The sequence below is a fragment of the Rattus rattus genome, chromosome 4 (genome assembly GCF_011064425.1).
Source record: "Rattus rattus isolate New Zealand chromosome 4, Rrattus_CSIRO_v1, whole genome shotgun sequence".
NCBI lineage: Eukaryota > Metazoa > Chordata > Mammalia > Rodentia > Muridae > Rattus > Rattus rattus.
The window spans coordinates 167,234,101-167,244,374 of NC_046157.1; the positions used below are offsets into that span (position 1 = coordinate 167,234,101).

Genomic DNA, 10,274 nt, shown 5'->3' on the forward strand with positions numbered 1-10,274 from the left:
ACAAAATGGCAACCAACAGATTGGGAAAAGATCTTTACCAATCCTACAACTGATAGAGGGTTTATATCCAAAATATACAAAGAACTCATGAAGTTAGACTGCAGGGAGACAAATAACTCTATTAAAAAATGGGGTTCAGAGCTAAACAAGGAATTCACAGCTGAGGAATGTGGAAGGGCTGAGAAACACCTGAAGAAATATTATCAAAACAACCCTGAGATTTCACCTCACACCAGTGAGAATGGCTAAGATCAAAAACTCAGATGACAGCAAATGCTGGTGAGGATGCGGAGAAAGAGGAACACTCCTCCATTTTTGGTGGGGTTGCAGACTGGTACAACCATTCTGGAAATCAGTCTGAGGTTCCTCAGAAAATTGGACATTGAACTGCCTGAGGATCCAGCTATACCTCTCTTGGGCATATACCCAAAAAAGATGCCCCAACATATAAAAAAAGACACGTGGCTCCACTATGTTCATAGCAGCCTTATTTATAATAGCCAGAAGCTGAAAAAACCCAGATGCCCTTCAACAGAGGAATGGATACAGAAAATGTGGTACATCTACACAATGGAATACTACTCAGCTATCAAAAAACAATGACTTTATGAAATTCGGGCAAATGGTTGGAACTGGAAAATATCATCCTGAGTGAGGTAACCCAATCACAGAAAAACACACATGGTATGCACTCATTGATAAGTGGCTATTAGCCCAAATGCTTGAATTACCCTAGATGCCTAGAACAAATGAAACTCAAGACGGATGATCAAAATGTGAATGCTTCACTCCTTCTTTAAAAAGGGGAATAAGAATACCCTTGACAGGAATAGAGAGGCAAAGATTAAAACAGACACAGAAGGAACACCCATTCAGAGCCTGCCCCACATGTGGCCCATACATATACAGCCATCCAATTAGACAAGATGGGTGAAGCAAAGAAGTGCAGGCCGACAGGAGCCGGATTTAGATCTCTCCTGAGAGACACAGCCAGAATACAGCAAATACAGAGGCAAATGCCAGCAGCAAACCACTGAACTGAGAATAGGACCCCTGTTGAAGGAATCAGAGAAAGAACTGGAAGAGCTTGAAGGGTCTCGAGACCCCATATGAACAACAATGCCAAGCAACCAGAGCTTCCAGGGACTAAGCCACTACCCAAAGACTATACATGGACTGACCCTGGACTCTGACCTCATAGGTAGCAATGAATATCCTAGTAAGAGCACCAGTGGAAGGGGAAGCCCTGGGTCCTGCTAAGACTGAACCCCCAGTGAACTAGACTGTTGGGGGGAGGGCGGCAATGGGGGGAGGATGGGGATGGGAACACCCATAAAGAAGGGGAGGTGGAGGGATTTGGGGGATGTTTGCCTGGAAACCGGGAAAGGGAATAACACTCGAAATGTAAATAAGAAACACTCAAGTTAATAAAAAAAAACAATCTCTGTTAAGAATATGATTAGAGGTGATAAAATAAGAATCATTGAAAATAAGGAGGCACGTCAAAAATTTATGAGTAATTTTTTCAGCTTATTTATATTACCAGAACTTAGATGTCCTGGAGTAGATAAATGGAGAAATAGACTATGGTTTAACAAAAAGAAAGCACAATATTTTGTTCTAAAAGGGGGTGAGCTATCAAGTCATTGACATCAGTGAGAGACTCTTAAACACACATAGCTACATGAAAGAAACCATTATAAAAGGTCCACACGCTGAGGCTGAGGTTGTGGCTCAGTTGGTAGAGTGCTTGCTTGTCATACACGAAGCCCTGGGTTCAAAGCCCAGCACCACATAAGGCAGGAATGAGTGGTCATGCCTGTAATGCTAGGATTCGGGAGGTAGAAGAAGGAGGATCAAAAGTTCAAGGTAATTATCAAGTACATATTGAGTCACGGTGAGTTCGAGACTAGCGTGGATTCTGTAAGATTCTGTCACCACGACACGCAGACCTACGTACTGTATGATTTCAACTTTCTGTTGCTCTTCTTTCTGAAATCAAGAGTAGCCTGAAATCCTCATCTTCCCCAGGTGGTCATCCGTCTCCCAAGTGCTCAGATGCCGGTATGTGCCATTATACCTGGGTCAAATTGTTTGTCATTCTGGGAAAGGCAAAAATAGAGAGTTGGGAAAACAGATCAATGGTTTCTTGGGCTTACTGAGGATGGAGGAGTGAAGGACATCGGGGAGGATGATGATGATGATGATGATGATGATGATGATGATGATGATTTCTGGTCACCAGTCGTAACCCATGTTCTATTCTGGTAGGATATACATAAGAAGAGGGTGTGTGGGAAATGTTTACCTTCTGCTCACTTTGCCCTTGAAATTATGAGCAAACTATCGTGATGAAAGAAGGCCTGATTTTGATGCATCTTATTTATTTGCAGAATTGACCTGTTATTCTAATTATTCTCAGACTTCACTAGGTTGTGAGACTCTTTTTTAAAATTTATCTTTTTATGTACTCTGGTGTCTGTTTTCCTGAATGTCTGTGCGAGAGAATCAGATCCACTGGAACTTGAGTTACAGACAGCTGTGAGCTACCGTGTGGGCACTGGGAATTGAACTCACGTCCTCTGGAATTGCAGCCAATGCTCCTAAGTGCTAAGCCATCTCTCCAGTCCCAGTTGTGAGACTTAGTACAAGTTTATCATCAACTTTGGAGCCAAATAATTTACTCCAGAGCCAGATAAAGTGTTTATTTGATATTTCATTACAGGAGTCAATTTTAAAGGCCATTTATCTTCCTTTAATTAATTAATTAATGATAATTAATTAACATTTTTGATTAAGATAGATAACATAATCTACTAACCCATTGATTAGCCTGGAAAAACCACAATGCATCCTTTAAAACTGTGAGCTGGTGCTCACTCTGAACTCTCTGGGTCTGAGGATCCTAACCTTCTCTCTGGATATTTGGAATATACTTTGTAATTGTGGCTCAAAATGTGATGGTCAAGTTAGAGCACCATAGCTTAGCGATCTAAGAGCTATTAGCCAAGTGAATTTAGTTTTTCATCTTAAAAATAAAGACACGTGGGCAGAGTTGGCATTTTCTTCCTGTATTCTTGTGGCTAATCACCACTTAATTCCTTAACAAGTACACATGTGGATATAATAGGTAGGAGATCTGACTGAAATGTCAAGAAACATGGGAACGAGAAACTGACTGGAAAATTTAGCAAACGGGGAGGTGTAGTCATGTTTTAAAGACGGACTCAACGGAGCAAAGGGCACGTTGAACTGAAAGAGTAGAGGAGAGACTGATATAAGCATTCATTTCTGTTGGGGCATTTCCTGTATGTAGAAAGGGACAATGTGTACCAGTAGTGGATGGGGGGTGCTGGATATGAAAGGATCGAAGATTTTGTTTTGGAAAGATGCTTGAGACGTATGCATGCATATACATTTATGCATATATCCTCTACGTTCTATCTCTGTAACCTATTTGACAAATAGCCCGGGCTTTCAGCTGACTGTAGTGTGTCACATAACCAAGATGACTGGGATAGCAGAATCCTTCTAGTGATCAGTTTCAATTTCAAATGCTATTGGATTAGGCTTTATTCTGCATTCTCATCCGTCTTCATATGTGTATAATTTACATATAAATTACTATTTTGACAGCGCTTTTAGGATTGTTTGATCCATTCTCAGGGTCAAAAGAAACTGGGTGAAAGCCTCTTTTTTTTCCCATGCCAGTAGCATGGTAAATAGGTCCACGACTGGAAGAAATAATAGGGGTGCCCTTGTCAGCTGAATGGTAACACAAAATTGTGTCTGCCACGTTCAGCTGGCTAGCATCCATATTTTAGCTGAGGACAGACAGGATGATGCTGTACAAATGCAACTTTACCTGAATAGTGGGGCGCCTCAAACAACTGCTTTGATTGGTCTGGGTTAGAATAATTTTTTCCTGAATTCTAGACTCGGAATTTAGGCCTGTGCTTAATTTGTTCCAGTAGGTCCTAAAATGTGTATAGATTCAGAAGGGCTCCATTCAGCCATTGCCACTCTCTGAATTGCTGTGGGATGCAAAATTGACAGACACACAAATATAGAGCTAGCTTGCACCATACACTGGAATAGAAATTAGCTCTGCAATTTTGGTCATTATAGCATTGAGAAATTGCTTTGTAGATACGTCAAAAAGCAATACAGCCCTGTGAAAAATACAATTACTATGCTATTGCAACAATTATTAGAGAGAAAGAACTCCATTTATTGCTGTAAGAAAAATGACAAAGTCAAGATGAGAGTGGGGCTAATGTATAACTCGACATTGAGCTCCAGCATCCAGCAAGTTACTGTTTCCTCAATATTTATTTCTTTTTTTAACTGCTCATCTCACTTTACTGACTACTGAATAGCTTCAAAAAAAGTAGGGGCGAAAGAAGTAGAAGATAAGTTGAATCAGTAGCAAGTGGGAAAACGTGTTTTTGCTCTATAGAATACGCAAAGATGCATTTAGGGTTCATATCAAAATTATCAACCTTTTCAAAATTCCTAGACCTCTTATTTAATTATACAATACATACTTAAATGCAACAAGTTATGTCAAGATGAATATGTCTTTGTTCAATTAAGTAGCTCTAAGCCCCATCTGCTGGCCTACTTGTATTTAAAGTAATTCATTGAGAGCAAACAAATTCTCAGGAGAGGTTAAGACAGATGGTTCCTCCAGGTTCACTTTAATGTGTTATAGCAAAGAGCTAAGATTAAATCTCCCCTTGGCTCCTGGCTGTAACATTGAGAGTTATTGCCTTACTAGAACAACAGACAGAGCGGTGAATGAAAAGAAGGACTTTCTGGGAAGACCGTAATGGAACGCTACTGAGACTAAATCCATGAAGGATCGGATTGGTCAGTTGAGGATGCTATCCAGGTAAGCGTTTCTAAATGTGTACTTGGGGGCCTGGTGTGATGGCTAATCTTGGTTGTCAACTTGATCACATCTGGAAGTAGCTAAAAGGACAACCAGCCTGGCATTCCTGTGAGGATTTTCTTTCTTTCTCTTTTTTTTTCTATTTTTCTTTTACTGAAAATTTTTTCATACAATATACTCTGAATAAGGTTTCCCTTGCCCTAACTCCTCTGAGATCCACTCTATCACCCCTCTCATCCTCACCCACACTCTTCTGTCTCTCCTTAGAAAACAAATAGACATCCAAAGAATAGTAATATAGTAAAAAATAAGATACACCGAAATAAACAAGTTGGAATAGGACAAAACTGACAAATGGGCCAAAGAAAAAGCACAAGAAATACATGTAGATATGTAGACTCAGGGACCTACAAGAACATAGAACCAGAAACTACAATACATACCCAAGGGACCTGTGAGATTAAAAAAATAAAAAATAAAAAATAAAAAATAAAAATAAATGACTAAACATGAAACAAGGAACCTCTAAAGACGCCATTGAAGTCATTTTGTGCTGGGCATCTACTGCTGGGCCTGAAGACTGCTCTTAAGAATGATTTGCATCCCCAGGAGACTCCTTTGGGAAAAATTAATTTTTCATTTATGAGGGATTATCATTTGGAGCTAGCCCCTGAGCTCTGGGTGAGGGCCTGTGCCCACTTTTCCCAGCCCTTGACCTCATCTGGTAGAGACCTGTGAAGGCTCTGCATGCTGCCAAAGTCTCTGTGAGCTCATATGTTTCTCAGTCATGCTGTGTTTAGAAGGGCCTTCTCTCCTTGATCTCCTCCATCCCCTCTGGCTCTTAAAATCTTTACACGTTTTCCCACAAGGTTCACTGAGCCCTGAAGAGAGGGGTTTGATGGTTCCATTTAGGACGGAGGGCTCCATTGTTTGACTGCAGATCTCTGCATCTGTCTGCTGAGGAGCGAGCTTCTCTGATGATGGCTGGGTAAGGAGTAAGGCACTGATCTGTGAGTATAGCAGAATGTCATTGGGAGTCATTTAACTGCTGAATTCCTTTAGTAGAACAATAGTAGTTGGTTTTTTGCCTAGGTTACTAGCCCACCTAGTCTCAGGTTTTTGGCCACCCAAGCCATGTTGGGAATGGGCTCCATCTCTTGTAGTGATGATCCCTTCTAGCCTACCACCCACCAGAGGTGGTAGAAAAGAAAGGTTATTATGATACGGAAGTGGACCTGTTGAGAAATGGTCCTTTGGAGCACATCCCATCAGGAAATCAGCACACTTGCTTGCAAATACTTCACAGAGACACCAGAGTCCAGTTCAGCAGTGTCAGGATAGCAGCAGGAACAACCTAGCAGGAACAGTCAGGCCTCAGCAGAATCAGTATGAGTCAGCAGGAGGGACCAGCAGGAATGCTAGGAGACGTTCTCTTGCTGTGCTTCTCTCAATGAAGTGAAGTTCAGTGAAGCCTGGAGACCAACAAGTGCTGCAGAGCCAACAAGCAGCAAGCCCCTCCCACAGTCCGCTGAGTCCTTTTTATACTCTCTCCAAGCATCACGTGTTCGCCACAGGTCTTGCCTCACCACCAGTCTTGCCTCAGCATGTGAGTCTGTCCTAGCAAAACTCCATGAGAATCTGTCTCAGCTGACATCATTCTGCCAATTGACTCGAGCCCTCAAAGGTGGTAAGAAGTTTTTTGGTGCATTTCTGTCTTAGGGGTCTTAACAAATGGAGCTCAACTACATACTGTAAGGTGGACTGATACGTGCCTGTCATTAGCCAAGAATTCTTTATCACGTGCTTGCTTTGGTAGAACATCCTTTCACCTGCGTTTGCTTCAGGAAAACATTCCTGCACGAGTCTGCCTTAGTGAAACATCCTTTCACCTGTGTCCACTTCAGGAAAACACTCCTTCATGTGTTTGCCCCGGCGCATGCCCATCCGACACAACTGACTTCAAAGAACCCTTAAGTGTCCACTTCAGGTTGATTGTTAGTTTGTCAGTGTGACACAAACCAGAGAAATCCAGGAGGAGGGAACCTCAACTCAGGAATTGCTTCCGTTGGATTAGTCTGTGGGCAAATGTGTAGGGGGTTAGTGATGGATGTGGTGGGGCCCCGTCTGTTGTGTGCAATGCTGTGCCAGGGTAGGTGGGTGCTCCTGGCTTGTACAAGCAAGCAGCTGAGCAGGCTGTGAAGAATGAGAAAGCAAGCAGGACTGACGTTCTGCTCCAGCGTCTGTTTCTAGGGTGCTGTTTGTGCTTCTGCTCTGACTTCCCTCAACAACGTACTGTGAGGTGGGAAGTGTAACCCAGATAAATCATTTCTTCCCCAAGTCAATTTTGTCCAGTGCTTTATCACAGCAACAGAAAGCGAACTAGGACAGTTCAGAAATAAATAGTCTGTGTTTTGTAAATTAAGGCAGAGTTCTTACTCTAAGGTTTCTTTAAAATGGTTTTGCTCTTAATTCCAGACTTTTGAGTGTTTAAAAGTATGCGTCCTTATTTTGGTAGAATACATTAATGTTCAGTTATAAGCAAGGGAGAAAAAAATGTTAATAGGATATTGAACAAACCCTATTGAATTAAATGATTAATATTAAACGTTCCCTTGAAGAGAAAGTTACCTTTAGATCCTATCAGGCTTTGAAGTTTTCTATATCAACTCAAAATATCTGAAACTGAAACTCATGAGGTATTACCTGGGTTCTCTTGTCAATTCCTCACAAGCGAGAGACATTCAGGGTAAGGGAACTTCGACTGATAAAATGCTTCTGACCTGTGGCCATGCTTGTTGGGCATTTTCTTGGTTAATAATTAATGTGGAAGGGTCCAGCTCACTGGGGACAGGGCCATTCCTGGTGGCCTGGATGGGTAAGAAAGCAAACCAGGCTGAGAAAGTCGTGAAAAGAAAGCCAGTAAGCAGCACGCTTCTTCCATGGAGCTTGCTTCAGTTTCCGTCTTCTGGTTTCTGCCCTGACTTCCATGGTTAACAGACTCAAAATTGTAGGGCGAAACAAACCCTCCCTGAGTTTCTTTTGGTCATGGCATTTTATCAGCAATGGAAACCCTAACTCCAAGACAAGGTATTAAAAAAGATTCCCTATGGAATTAGAAAATATCGTCCTGAGTGAGGTAACCCAATCACAAAACAAATGATCAAACCACCCCCCCAAACCACACATGTTAAGTGGATATTAGCCCAAAAGCTTGAATTACCCAAGATACAATTCACAGACCACATGAAGCTCAAGAAGAAGGATGACCAAAGTGCAGATGCTTCACTCCTTCTTAGAAGAGGGAACAACAATATTCATAGGAGGGGATATGGAACCAAAGTTTGGAGCAGAGACTGAAGAAATGGCCATCCAGAGCCTGCCCCACCTGGGGATCCAGCCCATACACATACAGCCACCAAACCCAGACGATATTGCTGATGCAAAGAAGTGCATGCTGACAGGAGCCTGATAAAGCTGTCTCCGGAGAGGCTCATCTAGAGCATGACAAATACAGAGGCAAATGTTCATTAAACTGAGAATGGGGTCCCCATTGGAGGAGTTAGAGAAAGAATTGAAGGAACTGAAGGGGTTTGCAACCTAATATTAAGAACAACAATGTCAACCAACCAGAGCTCACAGGGACTGAACCACTACCTAAAGACTACACATGGTCAGACCCATGGCTTCAGCTGCATATGTAGCAGAGGATGGCCTTGTTGTGCACCAATGGGAGGAGAAGCCCTTGGTCCTGCCATGGCTGGACCCCCCCAGAGTAGGGGAATGTCAGGGCGGGGAGGCAGCAAGGGGTGGGTGCATGGGTTGGGGAGCACCCTCATAGAAGAAGGGAATGGAGATGGGATGGGGGGCTTATGGACAGGAAAGTGGGAAAGGGAATAACATTTGAAATATAATTAAAAATTATCCAAAATAAAAAAATTGAAAAAAATCTCTATCCTGCGAGTTATTTCCTGCTGTGAACATCAGTCCTCTGCTTTCTGGCCACCCCCTCGCGCCATTGCTCTGCCATCTGTGATCCTCCCTCAGTCCAGGAAACCCAGACTGGCTGCTGCCCTGAAGCTGGAGGACAAGTCGGCCTCCCCCAGCCTGCTGAAGGGAGAAAAAAAGAACAGCAAGAAGCAATTGACCATATTGATGAAGTACGAAATGAAATAGACAGAACCTAATGAACAAGCCAGTGAGGAAATTTTGAAAGTAGAACAAAAATATAACAAACTCGGTCAACCTTTTTTTTTTTTTTTTTTTTTCAGAAGAGGTCAGAATTGATCCTTAAAATCCCAAATTTTTGCAACATTGTCAACCATCCACAAGTGTCTGTACTGCTTGGGGAGATAGACTAGGAGGTTCCGTATTATTTGATGGGAGTTGAAGGGACAGAATTTGAAGACGTTAAATTGGGTTACAGAATAGATTTTTTTATTTTGATGGAAATCCTTGTTTTGGAAATAAAGTTCTCTTCAAAGAATTTCATCTGAACGAGAGTGGTAACCTAGCTTCAAATTCCACAGGAAATCAAATGGAAATGGGAAAAGGATTTGATGAAACGACCAAGTCAAACACAGAATAAGGCTAGCAGGGGGAGGCAGCACGAGGAACCAGAGAGCTTTTTACCTGGTTTGCTGACACAGGCGCAGGCGAGCTAGGAGAGGCCATCAGAGATGGTATTTGGCCAAATCCCTTGCAGGACAATTTGGTTCCTGATATGGATGGTGAAGGGTAGGGAGGAGGAGGAGGAGGAGGGGAGGAGGAGGAGGAGGAGGAGGAGGAGGAGGAGGAGGAGGAGGAGGAGGAGGAGGAAGGGAAGGGAGGAGGAGGAGGAGGAAGGAGGAGGAGGAGGAGGAGGAGGAAGGAAGGAGGAGGAGAAGATGAGGAAGGGTCAGAAGATATTGATGAAGGAGATGAAGATGAAGGTGAAGAAGATTAAGATGGTGATGAAGGGGAGGGAGGAGAAGAGGATAAAGGCGAGGATCACTAGCACAGAAGACGGTGGATAACAACTTTCCCTTCCTTCCTTCCTTCCTTCCTTCCTTCCTTCCTTCCTTCCTTCCTTCCTTTCTTTCTTTCTTTCTTTCTTTCTTTCTTTCTTTCTTTCTTTCTTTCTTTCTTTCTTTCTTTCTTTCTTTCAAATTTTCTCCAGTTCCCTAGGAGCAAGTTGCAGTCATTTTCTCCCTGACCGTCCCTTCTTGTGGTCAAACTCCCTGTTTTTTGAGTTCTCTCAACATCATGGTTCTCAATTCTTTTGGGAAAAAATATCTCGAGCAAAACACAGCAGGAAAAGAATCTCCACTTTTCTGTTCTAAATTTACTTTTATCCTTTCTTGTCTCATAAACTGTGGACTCAACACTTCCACCCTGCTCTGTG

General features: G+C 42.5%; 1 pseudogene; it reads left to right on the forward strand.

The window, feature by feature from the left end:
* The first annotated feature begins 7,765 nt into the window (after nt 1–7,765).
* Nucleotides 7,766–9,887, forward strand: LOC116898583 (annotated as a pseudogene).
* Nucleotides 9,888–10,274: the final 387 nt, after the last annotated feature.